The 22,365-nt window shown below is 44.9% G+C and overlaps 1 pseudogene; it reads right to left on the bottom strand.

Moving 5' to 3' along the window:
- Positions 1 to 19,656: 19,656 nt before the first annotated feature.
- On the bottom strand, positions 19,657 to 20,898 carry LOC144102798 (uncharacterized; annotated as a pseudogene).
- Between the last annotated feature and the right edge of the window lie 1,467 nt (positions 20,899 to 22,365).

The raw sequence follows: 22,365 nt of genomic DNA, 5'->3' as shown, positions 1-22,365 counted from the left end.
AGAACGGTGGGTCTAAAAATAACCATGCAGAAAACCTATATAATTTTCAACAGTAGAGCAAGGAAACAGCAGTTCAATTTGCCAGCGAGGGGATGGAAATGGTATAGAAATACGCATATTTAGGGCAGGTAGTGACAGCTGATCCGGATCCTGAGAGGGAAATAACTTGAAGCATAAGAATGGGGTGGAGCGCATAGGGGCAGGTTCTCTCAGATCATGAATGATAGTTAACCAATACTCCTCAAGAAAAAAGTGTACGACAGCTGTATTTTGCCGGTGCTCATCTACGGGGCAGTAACTTGGAGGCTAACGAGAAGGTTTGGTTTATGGTTTGGTTTATGGGGGCTTAACGTCCCAAAGCGACTCTGGCTATGAGAGACGCCGTAGTGAAGGGCTCCGAAAATTTCGACCACCTGGGTTTCTTTAACGTGCACTGACATCGCACAGTACACGGGCCTCTAGAATTTCGCCTCCATCGAAATTCGACCGCTGCACCCGGAATCGAACCCGCGTCTTTCGGGCCAACAGCCGAGCGCCATAATCACTCAGCCACCGCGGCGGCTACTCTAACGAGAAGGGTACAGCTTAAGTTGAGGACAACGCAGCGAGCCGTGGAAAGAAAAATGATGGGTGTAACTTTAAGAGACCGGCAGCGGGCAGAGTGGGTAAGGGAACAACCGCGGGTTAATGACATCCTGGTGAAATAAAGAGGTATAAATGTGCCTGTGCAGGGCATATAATTCGAAGGCGAGATAACTACTGGTCCTTAAGGGTAACGGAGTGGACTCCAAGAGAAAGTCAGCGTAGCAGGGGGTGGCAGAATGTTAGATAGACGAATGAGATTAACAAATCTGCAGGCAAAGGGTGGATGCAGCTGGCAGAGGGCAGCTTTCTTTGGAGAGACATGGGAGCGGCCTCTGCCTTGCCTTGGGTGTATTCAGGTTGATGACGATGATCAGGATGGCGGGCGACGGCGGACATGAAGCATCCACAGCCCCCCACCTCGGCTGCATTGAATTGAATCAAAAGCACCAATTCTCGGCGAACATGGACAAAATTGTTCGGAACCGTTAGTGATCATGAAGAAGTACAGGAATCAGAAAAGCTGAACATGAAGCAGAATGTATCCGAAACATTCGTAACATTTCTTCTCAATGCTAACGAAAACGTAAAATACGATATTATGCAACAAATCTGCGATAGGAATATTCGTTGTAGTTCATTTCTTTTTTACACTTCACGCCTATCATTTCTTCGAATTTGTTCCTCATTTAATTTCGCGTTGTCTTTTTGACTTCTCTGCATTTCTCATTTGATCACGGCTCCCAGACTAATAGGCTTATGACCACTTCCCGGGCTGTACTTCCTCTCTCCCTCTGTACCATTTACTGCGAGCGTCCTATAAATCCCCTGCGACATTAATCACTGGTCGACGGTCGTCTGCCTGTTACGGGATTCCCACATGAGTTGTCCTTCACACTCAGTTTCTCTATTTAGAATAACTAGGTTGTGTCGCTCACAGACGTCTAGCATTAACTTCCCGTTAAAATCTGTGTACTCACGAAGGTCCTCGATGTGGCCGTTCATGTCACCCAGCAGAATAATATCGGCACCGTCTCCAAACTGCTTTAAATCTGAACAGCCTCAACTGACGGGCTAGTTGCTTTTCCATGGCATTTTACCAGCGCAAGAAGACGCGGACGAAGGAACTCAGAACAAATACAAGCGAGCGCTGAACTGCAACTTTGTTTTGGAAAAACGCGAAGGGCCTTACATATACCCCCGCAGAGCCGCCGCCCACCAGGAAACAAGCCCGGAAAATGCAAGCACATGCCATTCAGCAGGATCAAACGGCACGAACAAAGAGTGGAATTATACACAAGAATAGATTACAAGCCAACCCAGATAGGTGAAAAACAAACAGCGCGAAAGAGTTGCGCACTCAGGAACCTTCACTCAGAAACCTTCCAGTCCACTGTAGGTAATGCCAGCACGAACGACAAAGCCGTGATGAACAGTGCGCCCCTCTGTTTGAAAAAGCCACGATTCTAGAGAAATATCACAATCAGTTGACTCGCGAAATAATAGAAGCAGTCAAGATTTTAAATTTCAAGAGTGAATGTGTCAGTACGCCCTCTGTTTTTCTTTTACAGAAGGAGATTGCGTTCTTGTCAGGTTTTATTTGATTTTACCTTCCTTCACCCATCGTTCATAAAAGCCATTCAATGCCTTGGCCTCCCCCTGTAGCATTATAATTTTAGTTTCGCAGTGGTCTTTTCTTGTCATATTTTATTGTATCGATATTTTATTGTATAGCTGTGTTCATTGTTGGCTGTCACTGTTTCCACGTTACGTTTCTTTGCACTATTTTTTGCTTTCACGGCTTTTTAAGGTTGCGTATCTTTTTTCCGCTTCTAATAACATGTTTGCTTGCAGGTTCATTTTGTGAATTTTCGGTCTTTAACGTATGTTGTAATCCTGCTCGACTTTCGTATAGCCGTGTTTTTTTCTTGGATTTCAAGTACATCGTGTTTTTTATCGGGTCCATATTCTGAGTACTTTCATACAGCGTTTTGTCTGTCTCGTTGTGCTTTTCACTTTTAAGGGCGGGTTTTTTGTGTCGCGTTTTTGATAGCACGTTTTCTTTTTTTCCGTAGAAAAGAGATGAGGGAAAACTTCCTTTGCGCAACTTTTTCGCGCTGTTTGTTTTTCACCTATCTGGGGTTCTCTTGTTATCGGTTATTCTGTATATTTCGACTCTTTGTTCGTTCCGTTTGATCCTGCTGATTGACACGTGTTTTAATTTCCGGAGATTTTTTCCTGGTGGGCGGTGGCTCTGACGGTGTACATATTTAAAGGTCTTCGCGGTTTTCGAAAATAAAGTAGCAGTTCACCGCTCGTTTGTCTTTTTTCTGTGTTCCTACGCCCGCCTCTTCATGCGCTGATAAAACAATATGCTTTATATCGTCATTGAGACTTAACTAGATCCTTGTTTTCTTGCCTGCATTTGTCCATCTTTAAGCAGCGCGAAACACGGGACGTAGAGGAAGAAACACGAGACGACACGAGCGCTATCTAACAAACGCACTTTTATTTTAAAAGGGTTAGTTATATAGGCACCAAAAGCAAGAACCGAAAAAACACAACAACCCAAATCATAAAATTGCGGTAGTCCGTAAAACCGTAGGTGCGCGCAACGGGAGGTTAATTTACTCATTTTAACAAAGCACACCAGCAACCTTCACACATGACATGCACCAGCTATCACCCTGTCGCCACACATCCCGCGAGAGCGTGAATCTCTTTTTTCCACGAGATTGATAGAAGGCGAAGCGAGACAACTTCCAGATTCCTGCCTTATCAGAAATGCTGCAACTAACTCCCTGCAGGTCCGATCTGGATGACTAAACAAGATTTTTGTCCAGTCCAAATGGGGGAAACAATCTTTACATTTCCGGCAGTGCACAGCAAGGTTGGACGAAACTGCCCCTTTTACTGATCTTTGGTGATAAAACAGCCGCTCGTTTATACAGCGGCCTGTCTAGCCTATGTACGTACGTTTTGCCACAGGAAAGCGGGATAGAAGAAACCACTCCAGTCTCGCAGTCGACGAGCGGTTTTTGTGCAACTGTGCATCTGATCCTCCCTCGGTCATCCCTCAAGCTTCTTTCTTACTGAACTGCAGACTATGCTCAGCTTATGCTTAGCTGTGAAAACTACTTTTAACCCGTTTCTTGCCGCTACCTTCTTCAACTGGTGGGACAATTCATGTAGGTACGGAATCCCGACTATTCTTGTTAGCGCGCAATCTTTTTCTTTTCCTTTGCGAGACTATCGCCCCTAGTCAATATCTTTTCCGATATTTTAGCCAGAGCCACATCTGAAAAACCAGCGTCCCTAAGCCTCTGAACCTGGCCCTGGATGCTAGTCTCAACCCTGTGGGAGCACGATTTCCTCAATGAAGCCTTGAGACACGAGGTCACTATACCCGCCTTGACTAGATTTTGAGGGCTCTGAATTGTAACTTAGGAGCAGCTTACCTGTGCTAGGGTTATATTCCCAACACGTCCCTGTTTCATGGCAGATGACTTTTAAGTCAACGAACCGAATATAACCCGAATCCGGTAATTCAAACATGAAACCCAGACCCTGGCTCCTCCCTCTGAAAATCTTGATGACATTCGTAACACTCCTGAGGGACCCATGGCTCAGAAACACTAAAAAATCATCTACATAGCGAAACACTTTCACAGCTAAGTCCTTAAGATTTTCTTCCGGTATCATGTCCATCCTACTGAGGAAAATGTCACTCAATACCGGGGCGACCCGAAACCCATTACACACACCAGACCGTTGGACGAAAACTTTTTCACCCCATTCAACGAAGATCGAACGTAGGTAAAAGTAAAAAAAGTTCAAGAAACCTTTCCACGGAAGTGCCACAGTTGGCAATGAAGCCCGTTTCGTCGTTATCGTTGACATTGCAGCCCTTGACTTTCTTCAACAGCTTAGCGTGGGGTAGGGAGTAAAATAGATCCTCCACATCCATACTAAAGGCATGTTTCTTGTCCTCCAACCGCGACAGAAAATCAGCTACCTCAGTAGAGTTATTCACCATAAAAGGATCGGACAGCTAAGGGAGCCTAAATGCCGCTGCAAATAGCCTGAAACAGCATGCTGCCAAGTGTCACCTTCCGATACTACTGCCCGAAACGGGCATCGGGTTTGTGGGTCTTGGCCGTTAAAAAGAGGTCCAACGCCGTACCTTTTGTGTTGTTGACGGTGGCATATAGTCCATCCAGCCTCATTCCTTTTAACATACTTAAGGCTTGCTTCTTGACGGCAGCCGGCCTCAACTCCACCTGTATAAATTTCTTTTTCACAGCTTCCTCTGCCTTCTTGGTGAACACACCTTCTGGTGCGAGAACCAAGAATGCCTCTTTGTCCGAAAGGAGAGGCCTCAAGCCTTCAGCTGCCAATTAGTTGATCAATCCTTTCATACCTCTTGGCGCTTTTTCACATTTATAGTTCCAGAAGACTTCTGAGCACTCACAGACACACCTGTGTTTGTCTCCTTCGGGTACGCCCTGAGACACTGTCCGCGCGAGCGCTACCTTCTCGAGAGGTCGTAAGGCTGACTCAAAGCAGAACTTGGGACCAAGCTCTAGAGTACGTCGGTGGCAATCTTTAATCTCCCCATTGCCATGAAGACAAACCCTTCCTCTCGTTGCTGGAGCTTTCTTTCTAGTGGGTAACGTAGGCCGCACGGTATTCCACAAAAACTCGGTTACGCGGTCCGCGGTCTTGGACCAGTCCACGTAAAGCCGGAGTTGGTGTTGCTCATTGCTTGCATGGCCGCAGTGGACGCAAAGGAAAATCCTTTAAAAACGTGTCTGTCTCCACCACTCAGAGTAAAGGATACGGCACAACCGTCTCGTGTGCCCAGGGGAGGGCTGCAGCCAAACGCACGAAACTTGAACATCGGAAAGGCGCTGCTGGTTTCTTGCATGCCAAGACGCCGTTCTTTGTCTGCACACAGAGATTGCTATGAGAGCAGTCACCACCGCTGGGTTATGAAGGTCACAGGTTACAGAAGGAAAAGAGCCCTATGTTCAAGAAATGTGGTTAACAAGAACAGAAAACTGGACGAGTTGGAATGAATTCATCTTTAAGCAGCGCGAAACACAGGACGTAGAAGAAGAAACACGAGACGACACGAGCGCTATCTAACCACTGAATTCTTATTTTAGAAGGGTTAGTTATATATGCACGAAAAGCAAGAACCTAAAAAACACAAAAACCCAAATCATAAAATCGCGATAGTCCGTAAAACCGTACGTGCACGCAGCGGGAGGTTAATCGCCTCATTTTACTCCCTACCCCACGCTCAGCTAATGAAGAACGTGAAGGACTGCGTTGTCAACAATAACGACGAAACGGGGTTCATTGCCAACTGTGGCACTTCCGTGGAAAGTGTTTTTGAACTTTTCTCCTTTTACTTACGTTCGACCTTCGTTGGATGGGGTGAACAACTTTTCGTCCAACGGTCTGGTGTGTGTATTGGGTCTCGGGTCGCCCCGGTTTTGAGTGACATTTTCCTCAGCAGGATGGACATGCGACTGGAAGAATGTCTTATGGACTTAGCTGTGAAAGTGTTTCGCTATGTAGATAATTTTTTAGTGTTCCTGAACCATCGGTCCCCCAGGAGTGTTACCAATGTCATTAAGATTTTCAAAGAGAAGAGCCAGGGCCTCGGTTTCACGTTTGAGTTACCAGACTCGGGTTCTATTCGGTTCCTTGACTTAAAAGTCATCTGCCATGAAACAGGAACGTGTTGGAAATATAACCCTAGTACAGCTAAGCCGCTCCTAAGTTACAATTCAGAGCACTCAAATACTAGTCAAGGCGGAGATAGCGACTTCGTGTCTCAAGGCTTCATTCCGTAAATCCTGCTGCCACAGGGTTGAGACTAGCTTCCAGGGCCAGGTTCAGAGGCTCAGGGACACTGGTTTTCCAGATGTGGCTCTGGCTCAAATATCGGAAAGGATATTGACTAGGGGCGATACAGAAAACAGCATTGACCAGGCTGCAGAAGAACAAAGACATCGTCATCTTGCCTGCTGATCAGAGTAACGCCACTGTCGTTTTAGACCGCACCGACTATGTGCGAAAAATGTGCGCCCTTCTGGAGGACACAACGACGTACGCCAAGCTGGCGCGAGACCCTACAAAGAAAATCAAGTCCGAGCTGCAAAAACTTCTTAGTGATGTTTTCAAGTTCGTCCCCCCCGACAAAGGCTTTTCCCTACATAAGCAGCAGCCCGTCTCGTTTTTCATCCCATTGTGAACAAGGCGCCCGTAGTGGTGCCGAAACGTCAATTCTCTTGCGGTTATTTTTTTCTTTTATGACATTGGCGAGTGTTCGTTTAAAAGGATATGCTGAATTTCCCTCGCCAGACGGGTTTCCGTCGAACCCTCAACTATGAAAAAGAAAAAGACGGCGCGCTAACAAGAATAGTTGGGATTCCGTACGTACATGAATTGTCCCACCAGTTGAAGAAGGTAGGGGCAAGATACGGGGTAAAAGTAGTTTTCTCAGCTAAGAATAAGCTGAGCAGAGTTTGCAGTGGAGTAAGAAAGAAGCTTGAGGGCCGAGAGGACCTAGGGAGGATCATATGCACAGTTACACAAAAAAACCTCTCGTCGACTGCGACACTAAAGTGGTTTATTCTTTCCCGCTTCTTTGCGGCATGACGTACGTACATCGGCCAGACAGGCCGCTGTATAAACGATCGGCCTTTTTAACACCTAAGATCTGTAAAAGGGCAGTTTCGTCGAACCTTGCTGTGCACAGCCGGATATGCAAAGATTGTTTCCCCTATTTGGACTGGACAAATATCTTGTTTAGTCATCCAGATCGGACCTGCAGGGAGTTAGTTGAAGCATTCCTGATAAGGCAGGAGTCTCGGACTTGAGTCGCTTCGCCTTTTATCAATCTCGTGGGAAAAAAGAAGGCGGAACGACACAAGTTTCAGGCTCCTATCAATCTATCAATCTCGTGGGAAAAAAAAACACAGCAAAAGTTTTGAAACGATTGATCGTGGCATTGTTTTCTGATATCAAGGACGCGTACGACAACGTAACGCATCAGGCCATTTTGGACGCAATGGAAGCTGCTGAGATCGGAGGACGCACGTTCAGCTGGATACGCAGCTATTTTTCGGAGAGGTCATTTTTCTCCTGACTGCTGCCGGACCAACGCGCTTACACCGAAATTCGCGCGGAGCCCCTCATGGTGGAGTGCTGAGCCCAGTTCTCTTCAACCTCTCTCTCATGGCCTGGTCGACGTATTGCCACAATCTGCTCAAAGCTCTGTATGTGCAGATGATATCTGTATTTGGGCACCAGGGTGACCCGTCTTCAAGTTCATGCAAGACTTCAAAAGGCGGCATCGATATTGATGTCCTATCTTCGCTTGCAAGGCCTGAACACTTCGAGCGAAAAGTGTTCACTTGTGGCGTTCACACGCAAAATATTGTCACGTTACACCATTCGCATCAATGGCGAAGCCATTCCTTATGAAAGGAGCCACATATTCCTAGGTGTTGTCAACGACAGGAAACTATCGTGGAGTCCACATATCTACGACATGAGAAAGAGACTAATTGCGATTGCCCACGTCCCCTCCTTCCTCGGGAAAAAGTCCTGGGGCGCATCAGTGCGCTCGATGCTACAACTGTACCGTTCCCTATTTCTGGGCTACATGCGGTACAGTCTTCCGATATTCAGTTCCACTAGAAAGACAAATATCAAGACCATTCAAGGTGTGCAAGCGGAAGCTCTCTGTATCTGCCTTGGACTGCCTAAATGTGCATCTACAGCAGCTACTGTTCTTGTTGCCCAGTAACATCCTGTTACTACATACATTGCTGTTGACACCATGAGAACACATATTCGGCACCTCACACCGGTTCCATGTCATCACCTCGCAACACTCCCAGTAATTAGGCCGCGTACTGCATTCGCTAAAGTCACTGAAGCCCATCGCGCATATCTTCCATCGGAGTTCACCCTTGCGTCAAGACCGTGCTCACCCTTATGGAGTCTTCATGAACCTCGGGTTCACCTCTATATTCCTGGCATTACAAAGAAAGCTGGTGTATCACTGCCCGCTCTCAAACAACTGACATTGAATCACCTGCATTCTTACCACAGTCACCGCATACGTGTTTACACAGAAAGATTAGTTCACTCGACCAGTTCTGCGGTGTCGGTGGTGATACCAGCCGGATCCATCTTCATGAAAGTGAAGACGACCTATCGTACATCTTCAACTGGTGCGGAACTCGCAGCCTTAGAAATGCGGTTTTAGTTCATCAGTTAAGAACCTCCACAAGACTGGACGGTTTTCACCGACTCTAAAGCAGCCCTTCAAGCCCTGCAAGCTGCGCTACGCCGCGGGTCGCAGGAACAACTTGTTGGTGAGATCCGTCTACTGTACCATGGCAACGTATGCAAAGGTCATGACATCATTTTTCAATGGCTGATAGGACACTGGTGTATTAACGGTAATCACCAGGCCGATGCGGCTGCGCGTTCTGCTCACAACGACGGACTTACAGCGAGGATCCCAATATCAAGACCTGACGCTGCGTGTGGGTTTCGCCCTTTGGCGCTGGAGCTCGCACTTTCAGCGTGGAACACGGGAGAGTTTTGCAACCTCCGCCTCAAGGCAATGGACCCTGGACGACGCCTTCGTCTTCCACATAACTTAGCACGTCGCGAAGCAACATTGTTAGGCCGTTTATGGATCGGTGTTGCTTTTACCAACCACTATGTTTTCCCGATGGGGATGGCCGATAGCCCTGCTTGTGAATGCTGTGGTTGTGAGGAGACCATCGCTCATCTTTGTGAGTGCCCTGCATTTGCGAGTGCAAGACATACACTGTGTTGCGCCCTAGACCGCCTCGATCCTCGCCCATTACCAGAGCAAAAGATCCTTGGTCTGTGGCCACAGCAGTCGACTGCCCTCAAGGCATACAAGACACTCTATCTATCTATCTATCTATCTATCTATCTATCTATCTATCTATCTATCTATCTATCTATCTATCTATCTATCTATCTATCTATCTATCTATCTATCTATCTATCTATCTATCTATCTATCTATCTATCTATCTATCTATCTATCTATCTATCTATCTATCTATCTATCTATCTATCTATCTATCTATCTATCTATCTATCTATCTATCTATCTATCTATCTATCTATCTATCTATCTATCTATCTATCTATCTATCTATCTATCTATCTATCTATCTATCTATCTATCTATCTATCTATCTATCTATCTATCTATCTATCTATCTATCTATCTATCTATCTATCTATCTATCTATCTATCTATCTATCTATCTATCTATCTATCTATCTATCTATCTATCTATCTATCTATCTATCTATCTATCTATCTATCTATCTATCTATCTATCTATCTATCTATCTATCTATCTATCTATCTATCTATCTATCTATCTATCTATCTATCTATCTATCTATCTATCTATCTATCTATCTATCTATCTATCTATCTATCTATCTATCTATCTATCTATCTATCTATCTATCTATCTATCTATCTATCTATCTATCTATCTATCTATCTATCTATCTATCTATCTATCTATCTATCTATCTATCTATCTATCTATCTATCTATCTATCTATCTATCTATCTATCTATCTATCTGTCTATCTATCTGTCTATCTATCTGTCTGTCTGTCTGTCTGTCTGTCTGTCTGTCTGTCTGTCTGTCTGTCTGTCTGTCTGTCTGTCTGTCTGTCTGTCTGTCTGTCTGTCTGTCTGTCTGTCTGTCTGTCTGTCTGTCTGTCTGTCTGTCTGTCTGTCTGTCTGTCTGTCTGTCTGTCTGTCTGTCTGTCTGTCTGTCTGTCTGTCTGTCTGTCTGTCTGTCTGTCTGTCTGTCTGTCTGTCTATCTATCTATCTATCTATCTATCTATCTATCTATCTATCTATCTATCTATCTATCTATCTATCTATCTATCTATCTATCTATCTATCTATCTATCTATCTATCTATCTATCTATCTATCTATCTATCTATCTATCTATCTATCTATCTATCTATCTATCTATCTATCTATCTATCTATCTATCTATCTATCTATCTATCTATCTATCTATCTATCTATCTATCTATCTATCTATCTATCTATCTATCTATCTATCTATCTATCTATCTATCTATCTATCTATCTATCTATCTATCTATCTATCTATCTATCTATCTATCTATCTATCTATCTATCTATCTATCTATCTATCTATCTATCTATCTATCTATCTATCTATCTATCTATCTATCTATCTATCTATCTATCTATCTATCTATCTATCTATCTATCTATCTATCTATCTATCTATCTATCTATCTATCTATCTATCTGTCTATCTATCTGTCTATCTATCTGTCTGTCTGTCTGTCTGTCTGTCTGTCTGTCTGTCTGTCTGTCTGTCTGTCTGTCTGTCTGTCTGTCTGTCTGTCTGTCTGTCTATCTATCTATCTATCTATCTATCTATCTATCTATCTATCTATCTATCTATCTATCTATCTATCTATCTATCTATCTATCTATCTATCTATCTATATATCTATCTATCTATCTATCGTAGAAAAAAAGATTCCCGCTCTCGGGGAATGTGTGGCGACAGGGTGATAGCTGGTGCATGTCATGTGTTAAGATTGCTGGTGTGCTTTGTTAAAATGAGGCGATTAACCTCTCGCTGCGTACACGTACGGTTTTATGGACTATAGCGATTTTATGATTTGGGTTTTTGTGTTTTTTTGGTGCTTATTTTTGGTGGCTACATAACTAACCCTTCTAAAATTAAATTTCAGTTGTTAGATAGCGCTCGTGTTGTCTCGTGTTTCTTCCTCTACGTCCTGTGTTTCGCGCTGCTTAAAGATGAATCCATTCCAACTCGCGCAGTTTTCTGTTCTCGCTGCATTTGTCCCTTGTCCCTAAATAAACTGCCCCTAGCCATGTGCTTTTACCGGCAATTTTAGTTGATAGCAAGGCATGATGTTTGCAAGTTGACTGTGTTCTTTGCAAATTTGTTCCTTCATTTATCGCAATACCTAGCCCTTCTTCCTCCTCAGACGTAGTCATCAATTAACCGTTGATCTTCTAGATCCATGAGATTGTCTCGGATAGCGCTTATACGCCTATTTCTTTGTATTTTAACTGCTGTTCTATTTCCAACCATTTCGCTCTCTTTCTACCACCTTTAATATGTTTATATACCTGATCCTGGTGTTAAACTTTTGTTTAGTAGTTTTTTTCCTTGACCTCGCAGTGGTGATTTTTCAGGGCTCAGCAGCCATTGCTGCACTTTCTACTTCGCTTCTACCTACCCCTACGCCCAGAGCCGCAGTGGACCCCTTAAAAAATGCACTGCCTGGCCTGCCAGGTGCCAGCCGAACTCCATTCCTAGCCTTCCATTAAAGTGGATGCCATCTCGTGTAAAGCCTGTGTCAAAGCCTGCTCTATGCGCTTCCCTGTTTATGTCTGCCACATCAAAGCCCTTATTTATTTATTTATTTATTTATTCAAAATACCCCCAAAGGCCCTCATTTGAGGGTATTACATGGGGGGGGGGAGTAAGTACAAAGCATTGTTATAAGGTTAAAGATATTGCACTAAAATAAAATAGAAATCACAAAATATTAATCATAAATAGGCATTCACAGAAAGGGTCGCAACAATGCACATAACAGCAAAATTTAGGCATAAATAACAGCACCGCTAGAAAAAGAAAAAGACAACACTGGAAAAGGTGCGCTGAAGTACAAAAAAAAATACAAAATAAAAAGAAGACAAGGCGGAAGAAAAGAACGCTCAAAAAATACCTTTTTAGTTGTTGAAACATGAGTGCATAAGATGTTGGAATTTATTTAGATCAGATTCAGTGGCAATTTCTGATGGCAAAGCGTTCCATTCGGTTATTGTGCGTGGTAAAAAAGAATAGGCATAATGGAATGACTGGCAGTTAATGCGTTTAACTTTGTAAGGATGATCGCGACGTGGAAAGATAACTGGCGGTGGCTGAAAGAATTCATCATGAAGGGAAGGATGGTGACAAAGCTTGTGGAAAAGTGACAGACGGGAAATTTTTCGGCGCAGTGCTAAGTTATCTAACTCGGCTTTAGTCTTCAATGAGGTGACGCTGGTGTAACATGAATAATCAGAAAAGATGAATCGCGCAGCACGGTTTTGCAGGGCTTCGATGTTACTGATGATACAATTCTGATGAGGATCCCAAATGGCAGACGCGTATTCGAGTTTCGGACGGATTAATGTGGTGTACGCTAGTCTTTTTTGCATGTGTCGCGGCCTCTTTTAAATTATGTTTGAGAAGTCCGAAAGTACGGTTAGCGGAGGCAAGAGTGAGATTAATATGATGATTCCATGATAAGTCGGATTGTAGGTTTGTAGGTTAATGCCAAGATACTTGTAACTTGTGGTGAATTCTACACTATTGTTATCAAGAAAGTAGGCGGTAGGAATACGTGGCTTGTTAGTGAAAGACATGAGCTTAGTTTTGGAAAGATTTAAAGGCATTAACCAATGAGAACACCATGTGCTTATCGCTTCAAGATCCGACTGTAGTGGCTGGCTGTCAGTGTTACAGGTTATACGTCGATAAAGCACACAATCGTCAGCAAATAGTCTGATTCTGGACGTCACGCAATTGGGTAAGTCATTAATATAGATAAGGAAAAGTGAAGGTCCCAGTACACTGCCTTGTGGAACTCCAGACGTAACATTAGCGTAACATGAGTTAGAGTTGTTAACTGATGTGAACTGAATTCTAGATGAGAGAAAATCTGCTATCCATGCAATAATATTAGGGTGAATGTTCAGTTGGGAAAGTTTAAGCAACAAGCTTTGGTGTGGAACGCGATCAAATGCTTTAGAAAAATCTAAAAATATTGCGTCAACTTGGAAACCAGCGTCAATCTGTGCATGAATATCGTTAATAAAACCGGCAAGTTGGGTGTCGCATGAGTAGCCCTTGCGAAAACCGTGCTGATGATCGAAGATAATGTTATGATCTTCAAGGTAGTTGATGACCTGAGTATGTATAATATGCTCGAGTAATTTACAAACTGTACTTGTTAAGGAGATGGGACGATAGTTAAGCGGAGAAGCACGATCACCTGATTTGAAAATGGGTATTATCTTAGCTATGCGCCAGTCGTTAGGAATGGTGCCAGTTGATAGCGACTGGGAAAATAATGCGGTTAACATGGAACAAATGCTATGTGATGTATTCCTTAAAATTTTATTATTGAAGCCCATATGATCAGCGCTAGAAGATGTTTTGAGATTGTTTAGTAGAGATAAAACACCAGGCTCACTGATGACTATCTCGTCCATAGTTAGTTCCACTAGTGCGCTTAATGTAGGCAAGGATGTTATGTCTTCATCTGTGAACACAGTTACAAACGCATCGTTAAGAAGTTGAGCGCACTCTGAATCAGGGATGGGAACACCAACAGAATCTGTAAGAGTGCTGTCAGGTCGAATTACTGGGTTTACCACACGCCAAAAACGGCGAATATTATTTTTCAGCATGGAAGACAAGTCATGAGAAAAAAAGTTGCGCCGAGTAGATTTTATTAGTGCCTTATAATCCTTTTCACATGCTCTGTATTTGTCATGTGAACTCACAAGACCATTCAGTTTTGCCTGTCTGTATAGTTTTTTCTTTTTGTTGTTCAGCCGCCGAAGACGGTTGGTAAACCAAGGAGGACTGCTATCACAGGTAATGGTTAACATGGGAATGAACTGGTCGATGAGATCATTGAGGGCAGTTTTAAAAAGGATCCAGTTCTGCTCTATAGAGCGAGAGCAGAAATCATGCAAAATTTATCAGAAAACATTAATAATTCTGCATTAATTGCATCAAAATTTGCTTTGCCGTAACATCTTATGTTCTTTTTAGTAGTTATCTTTTTACTAGTGCGAAATTTATTGTACCCAGTGATAACATCCTGGCCTAACTTCTTTACCGCTCGATTAACAGCCACAACGTCCTTGACAATTTCTCCGTTCCGTTCTGGAACTTCCGACACTGTGCTCACCACGATCTGCACTTGCTGTTCTGTCACCCTTATATCGTGAACTCTCTCCGCTAATCTATCCACTACTTGTGCGGCTTCACCGTTCAGGACATCCTTTAGCCCCACCACTACCACTACGAAATTGCGCTCTGCAATGTTCTCAGAAAGTTTGCTTTTTCTCTCTCAGTACTGCGTCCATTGTCCTGTCTGGCAATGATCCGACTGCTACCCGCTTATTTCCCTTTACTCGCTCATTTATAGGATTTAGCATCTCATGTTTGAGTCACCAGCGATAATTAAGCATTAAGTTATTCTGTCCCTCCCTCCTAACTTCCGGATTTTGCTGCCTCTTATCAGTGACTATCACCTCATACTTTGGGGTTAGCTTGTTCCCCTTCTCCCCATCGCCTATAGACTTCCTAGCTGCCACATGTGCGTAGCTGTTCCTGTCCGAACCTGACAGGACTTACTTTCATATTGATGTCCATGCCAGTGCATGCCTCATACACGTGGCTGGCGCTGTAATGTCCGCCAATGTCGCTTCGCATGTTGGTGTCAGCCATTTTTTCGTCCAACAAGTGACTAAACTGTTCTTGAAGTTTGCGCTTCTCTGCCCTCTCTACAAGTAGCTCTCTTTTTAGAGCATCCATAAGAAATGCTAGGTTAGGGTTCGCTTGGTCAGCCCTATCCATGCGTGCTCTTAATACGGAGAATTTGCACATAAAATACGCGCCTTCGGCCTCCTCTACAGATTCGAACTGAGTTTTCTCCAAATTCACCGAATCCTCGCTCGCACCCCGTCCATTTAACCTTCAGTTCCTGGACCATCTTAGCAGCACTCCATTATTGCTACTACAAAATGCCAAAATATCTAGAGGCTAAAAAAACACTTGCAAGCACGTGTTCAAATAAAATTCTGCCTACTGCAAAAGCCTAAAACCTAGAAAAGGATCAACTACCTGTCTAAACTAGTTAACCCAAAAATGAGCGCTTCAAGTCTGCAGCTTCCGGCTGGAAAAGACCTGGTAGCTTGCTCACCGACTTGAGCTTTACATCTAACGCCTAAATCTAAAAACTAGCCTAACTAAAACTATCCTAAATCTAAACTCTCAAAACATTAAAGGATAGAACTGATCTATTTGACGTACTCACGACGCTCCCGGTAGTCGTCAGTCCGTCCTGTCCCGGTCACCACGCATAATCCGAAGAGCACCGAAACATGCGTCCGCCCAGCACGGCTGCTTGGAGTGCGGTCGTAGCGCCGTTATGCGGCACCCACTGAAACCCCCTCGCAATGTACGGCACTGGTCCAACAGATGGCACGCGTAGGCGAGATGACGGAGGCAGAGGAAAGAGAAATGCTTCTGCACTCCTGCACCTAAGCAGACTGAAGTACATCCCTGCAATTTTTACAAAATAAAGGCTTCAGAAATTGCTACAGTTCTTTTTTTCAGAATCCGGACAATCTTTGTTGCACGCAACGGAAATAAGCAAAGAAAGACTGGCTTGTACAGCGGTAGAGATTGATATAAGTTTATGTTCCCCAGTGTCACTTAAGGAGCGCTGAGGATACAAGATACATAATAGAAACGGATTAAATTGCTATTAAACAATGGAGGAATGCCGAAATGCATGCGCTTGCTGGAACATGCGATAATAATGATTTACAGAAAGGTGGTTTTGCAATGAAATGTAACTGTTATGAAATAAGTTTGTGTTATGCAGGTGCACTGAAATGGTTCTGCCTAATAAAAAAAATTGATGCCAATCGATTCCGGGCGATCTCATCGCGTTGTTATCGAACTGCTCAGTATTTATTTCTCTGTTGGGAGACTTATATCAGCTTATATCTGCCTCGCGCTGTCCCATTTCCTATTCTTGGTGTCGGAAACGATCGGCCTATGCTTGTTGGCGTCCTTTAATAGAACACTTGGACGACGGGCAATGAATAAAGTAAAATCACACTACACCGTACTGATTGTCAGACCAGTCGGACAGACGCTCGTGGTGGTGACTAAAAAATGACCCCTTTTAATGTTCCGTCGCGCAATATATACAGCCAGAACGGTCACATGACTTATGTGACAACTGCGTGAGGGAAAGGAAGGCGTAGCGCATATTTCAGCGTGTATCAGTGGGACGGCCGCGTGCGCAGTGCTTATCACGATGACTGTCACGTCTTCCCCTGTTTTACAAGCACTGTGTGTGCCCACAAAGAAACACAAAAATACGCTTGTGCATTAAGTCATTGATACCGTGTCTTTTCGCCGTTCGTGCGAAGTGCCCATATCGCGTCGTTCTTTGCACTGGTGTTGAAGTTGCATTTTCAGGTAGGTACGTTCGCTTGAGTGTTCTTGGATAACTGCTCCGGCACGATGGTCTGGCCAAGCGAGTAAGAAGCAGTTTGTGTCGTCACGTCGTCGGCGCTTGTTTCTGTAAGCTAGCGGCTTTGTTGACGCTGGTCGATCTGTGCGGTGCTGGTTTCTTTGTCAGGGAGCAGTACCAGATGACGTCTGTTTCGGCGTATGGCTCCCCCTTCCGTACAGACCCAGTAGGACCTTGGTGTCGAAGATGGACGAAGGACTTTGCCTCGGGTGCACCTGTTTCGCAGCTACACCTGGTTACCTGCACACAAACTGGGAAGAGGTCTAGCAGCATGACGTCTGTAAAAATACAGCTTTTGTTTCTGTCAGCAATTTTCGTCTTTTTTCTTTCAAGAAACGCCGAATACTCAACGCTTTATCGCGGATGGCATGCATGGCACTCTCAAGCGTAAGCGACGGCTCATTAGCAGTTGTGCTGGGCTATAGCCGGTTGGCCCCTAGGAATTTCTATAGTTCAGCAAGGAAATGTAGGGTTCTAGCGCTTTCTTCAGCAGCCTTTTGATAGTCCCTACTATGCGCTTTGCTTCCCCGTTAGCCTGCGGGTAAAGAGTTCTCGTCGTAACATGTTTGAAGCCGTAGAATCTTGCAAACTCAATGAAAGCAAATGAGATTAACTGTGGACCTGGACCATTGTCCGATATCACCGTTTTCGGGATCCCGTGCCTGGCGAAGGTACTTTTCAGATGCTGGATGACCGCCTCTGCGATTTTTCTCTATCCAGTAGAGCCAGCTCATGATACCTGGAGTGATAATCGACAACAGGAAGATAGACCGCTCCTTTCATCTCGAATAAATTCACTTAGATTTTTTTCCCACGGAAGCTCCGTTGTTTCAGAGGGAATCACCGGTTCAAAAAATTGGGTACGTTCTTCCGCACAGGTTGGGCAGTTGGCTACGGTTCTTGCGATTTCCTAGCTTATGCCTGGCCACCAGACCGATCCTTTAGCATTTGCGCGACAGTGCCCTGATGGCCCTCGTTGACTCGTTGCAGCATTTTTTTCCGCAGCGGTCATGGAATTACTAGCCTGGAGTCCTTCAGAAGTAGCTTCTTGCGCACCGTGATGTTGCCGCGATATGCCCAAAACTATTTTAGAACTTCTTGTACCCGGCCTTTTCAGACCCACCCTGCGCTCACGCTTCGAGCAAAGAGGCGCACTCTGGATCCTCTGCCTGCTCTGAGCATATGCGGTCTAGTATGTTATCTGAGAGTCGATATCGGACAACTCCGTCCACGTATGCCGATATGTCAGCTGCAGACAGTTCTCCGATGGCTAGTCCCGTGTTCATCCCTCTAGCCCGAGAGTGTCCGCCGTAGCGATGCTTTCACCCGGGACGTGTGTAAGCGTGAACGAGTATCTCATGAGACGCATCTTGAACGTTTGAATTTTAGGTTGAAGAAAGCAGAGTTGATCCCTACCTAACAATGGAAGGAGGGGCTTGTGATCTGTCTCAAACATAAACTTGACAACTCTCAGGAATTCGTCGAAGCGCTTAGGTGCCCAAGTCAAAGCCAACGCTTCCTTCTCGATGTGCGAATACCTTTGCTCAGTTTTTGTGAGCGACCTAGAGGCATATGCTACAGGACGTCTGTCGCCTGAGGGCCGATCATGGAGTAAAACTGAACCAAGTCCTTGCGAAGAGGCGTCCGTCGATATGATTGTCGGGTACTCGGGGTTGTACCTTGTTAGGCACCTGTTCGAGCTTAGAGTAGCCTTGATCTTCTCAAAGGCGTCCGCTTGTTGGGCTTCCCATGACCAATCACTGTCTTTATTGAGGAGGCTGCGTAGAGGCGCCGACATATGCGCAGCGTCAGGAAGGAAGCTTGCTAGGTGGTTCATCATGCCTAGCAAGAAACGAACTTCAGCTACGTTTTCAGGTTGGGCAACTCCTTGATAGCCCTAATCTTTTCAGCATCTGGGCGCACACCGCTTCCGTCGAAGATCATGCAAAGAAAGGTTACCTGCTTGAAGAAACAACATTTTTCTTTGTTGAGGGTCACACCTATCTGTTTCAGCCGGTTGAGCACTTCACTAAGGCGACTGTCGTGTTCCATTTCGTTCTTGCCGTAAACCAAAAGGTCGTCATATAGTTCAACACACGGTCTAGGCCTTTTAGGGCTTGCGAGAACTTTATTTGTAAAATTACTGGTGCGGATGTGATCCCCAACGGTAACATGCAGTAGCAATACCGCCCATACAGCGTAATGAAAGTGGTCAACTTTTGACACTTTATGGAAAGCCGTATTTGGTAGAACCCGGAATTCGTGTTCAGTTCAGAGAAGACCTTAGCTTCCTGAAAGGTCCTCATGACTTGCTCCACCGTTTCAGCTGATGGCGCTCCCGTCTTAAGAACTGGTTCAGTTGCGTTAAATCCACGCAGATCCTTACTGCTCCAGACGCCTTTATTACGGGGAGAATAAGCGCGCACCATTCCTTCTCGTTCTAGCCTCTCCAGGTCTTCATTGACCCTGTCTTTCATGGGTATAGGAATCCGCCGGGGTGTAGATACCGCGTACGGGACTCCATTAAGCAAGAGGCGTATCGCATGTTCTCAGTATATGGATCTTGTTCCTTGAAATACCTCAGGATACCTGCTTACTATGTCCTCAGCAGTCAGCCATTCATCTAGGAAGCGTAAGATTACTAGGTTTTTGATAGCTGGCAATTCCAACAAGGGCGTGTGCAAGTTGTGCATAATGTAAATAGTTTGCTGCGAACGCTTTTCTTTCCGAACTATTTCAGCATCAAATTTCCCTATGATATGGATGCTTGAATTGCTCGGCCCGAAAAGGTCGCCTGCTTGGTCCAGGGAAGGTGGAAGGAACAGAAACTTTTCAAGTACGACAGTCACTTCTGCTCCGGTATCTCATTTCATGCCAACTTCGTGGTCGTTTATCAGTACTTCGGCGAAGTGCGCAGACGCTAGGTTCTGTGATTGCTCCACCGTGCCTAGAAATTGCTTATCAGGTTCGGCAATGCCATCGAGACTCCCGTCTGCCTGCATTTTTCGGCGCGCTTTTTCGAAGTGGCCCAAATTTCGGTAGAACCTGCACTTTTCTTGTAGCGCTGGGCAACTGCTTCTCAGTTGATACTGACCGGCGCGGAAGCTGCAGCTTTTTTGACGATAAGCATTCTTCTGTCCGCGTGAAAATGCGCTTTTTCCCCTGGCTTTCCTCGACTTTACTGCGCCGACACAAGCTTCCAGGACCGTACAGTAGCTGCCTTTTAGCTCGGCTTACTGTTTCTTCACTGTTTCGCTCGTACGCGCTTTTGCCAAAGCCGTGTTCAGTGTGACGTTCGGATTCATTTGTAGTTCTTCCGATAGAGCCTCATCCCGTAGACCGACTACGAACCTGTCTGTTATTAGGAGGTCCTTCATGTGTTTGAACTCACATCTGCCTGCTAGCCTGTTTAGCTCGGTTGCGAACTGGTCTACAGTTTCGCCCAGTTGCTGTCAGCGTTGATTAAAGCGAGCACACTCGTAGACTATATTCTTGGTGTGAACAAAGTAACATCTAAAACTTATACTTTATGAAGCTGAGGTCCTTAATTTCTTCATCTTTGACATCTAGTGCCCGAAAAATCTCCCGAGACTTTCTGCCCATTGTATAGAGAAGATATCTTACTTAAACTTCGGCTGGCTTCTCGTGTAGTCCGGAGGAGAATCTGTAGTCAAATTTGTCCAACCAGTCGGGCCAGTCCACGACGTTCTGGAAGTCGCAGCGCCTAGGAGGCTTGATTCCCGCTACTCCCAATTGTTGCTTGACGTCTGCCACAGGGACGACTTGCTCTTGTTTAAGCAGCTTCTGGTCGTCGTCTTGTTGGTGGTGCTGTTGCGGTGCTGCATCAGAGCCGGCCTTCATCCAACTTCTGACACCATGTCAGACCCAGCCAGACAGATGCTCGTGGTGGTGACCAAGAAATTACCCTTTTTATTGTTTCGTCACGCAATATATTTAGAATGGTCAAATGACTTATGTGAGAACTGGGTGAAGGAAAGGAAGGCATAGCGCATATCTGAGCGCGTATCAGTGGGACGGCCGCGCGCACAGTGCTTATCACGATAACTGTCACACTTATGGGCGACTTCAATGCGAAGGTGGGCAAGAAGCAGGCTGGCGAGAACGCGGTAAGCGACTAAGGGATATGTTCCAGAAATAGCATGCGATAGTTCTTAGTCGCATTAGTAGATAGGAGAAATAATTTAAGGATATGAATACCTTCTTCCGCAAACGAGAGAACAGGAAGTGGACCTGCAAGAATCCCAACGGTGAGACTAAAAATGAAATGGACTTCATACTATGCGCTCTACCTGGGATCGTCCAGGACGTGGCCGTCCTCAGAAAGGTGCGCTATAGAGACCACAGAATGGTAAGGTCTCGAATTTGCTTAAACTTGAAGAGGGAACGGAAGAAGCTAGAAAAGAGGAGGTAAATTAAGGAGTTAGCGGTAAGAGGGAAAGTACAGGAATTCAGGATATCGCTGCAGAACAGATATTATCCTTTAACTGAGGGAGACGATCTTGATGTTCATACAGTGAGCGATAATCGGACAGCTATCATTACGGAGTGCCCAGTAGAACTAGGCGGTAGGACGGTAAGACAGCATACTGACAAGCAATCTCAGGTGACGAAAGATGTGGTTAAGAAATGCCAAAGCATGATGGCGTCTAACCCAACCGACAGAATGGAACTGGTAGAGCTATCCAAATTAATAAATGAGCTCAAGATAGCCGACATAAGGTAGCTTAATATGGAGAGAATCGAGCATGCTCCAAAGGAAGGAGGAAGCATAAAAGTGAATAGGAATCTAGGCGTAGGTAAAAACCAGATGTATGCGTAAAGAGACAAGGAAGCCAATGTCATTAGCAATATGGATAAGATAGTTAAAGTAGCGGAAGAATTCTACACAAATCCGAACAGTAGCCAATGTAATCAGAACGTTAATGACAAAGATAGTAGCGCACAGCACCGGGACATCGCGCTACAAAATAAAAAAAGGCGGCACTGTCTGGAAGTCGTTGAAGTAACCAGCATCAGCTGTTTGGTTTCCTAGACTTAGAAAGCAAAGAAGAATGAGCCGCTCGTGTCGAGGAACGGAATTCAATACCCTTTGAATCAGGATGGATTGCCACCATGCCCGGCTAAGCGTGCACACACGCCGCCTAGCGCAGCGATTAGTGTTCCTGTTTATGCAGTGTATGTGTAGTGTTCCTGTGTATGTTCCTGCAGGGAGCATATACAGGAACACTAGCAGGGATCGACGCCTAGCGCCAACTATCAGAGAAGTTACGATGCACGTCTACCAGTTGTCGAGTTACACCTCCTCAA

The sequence above is a fragment of the Amblyomma americanum genome, chromosome 8 (genome assembly GCF_052857255.1).
Source record: "Amblyomma americanum isolate KBUSLIRL-KWMA chromosome 8, ASM5285725v1, whole genome shotgun sequence".
Classification (NCBI taxonomy): Eukaryota; Metazoa; Arthropoda; class Arachnida; order Ixodida; family Ixodidae; genus Amblyomma; species Amblyomma americanum.
Note: the sequence above shows the minus strand (reverse complement) of the source record. Positions and strands in the feature narration are given on the sequence as shown.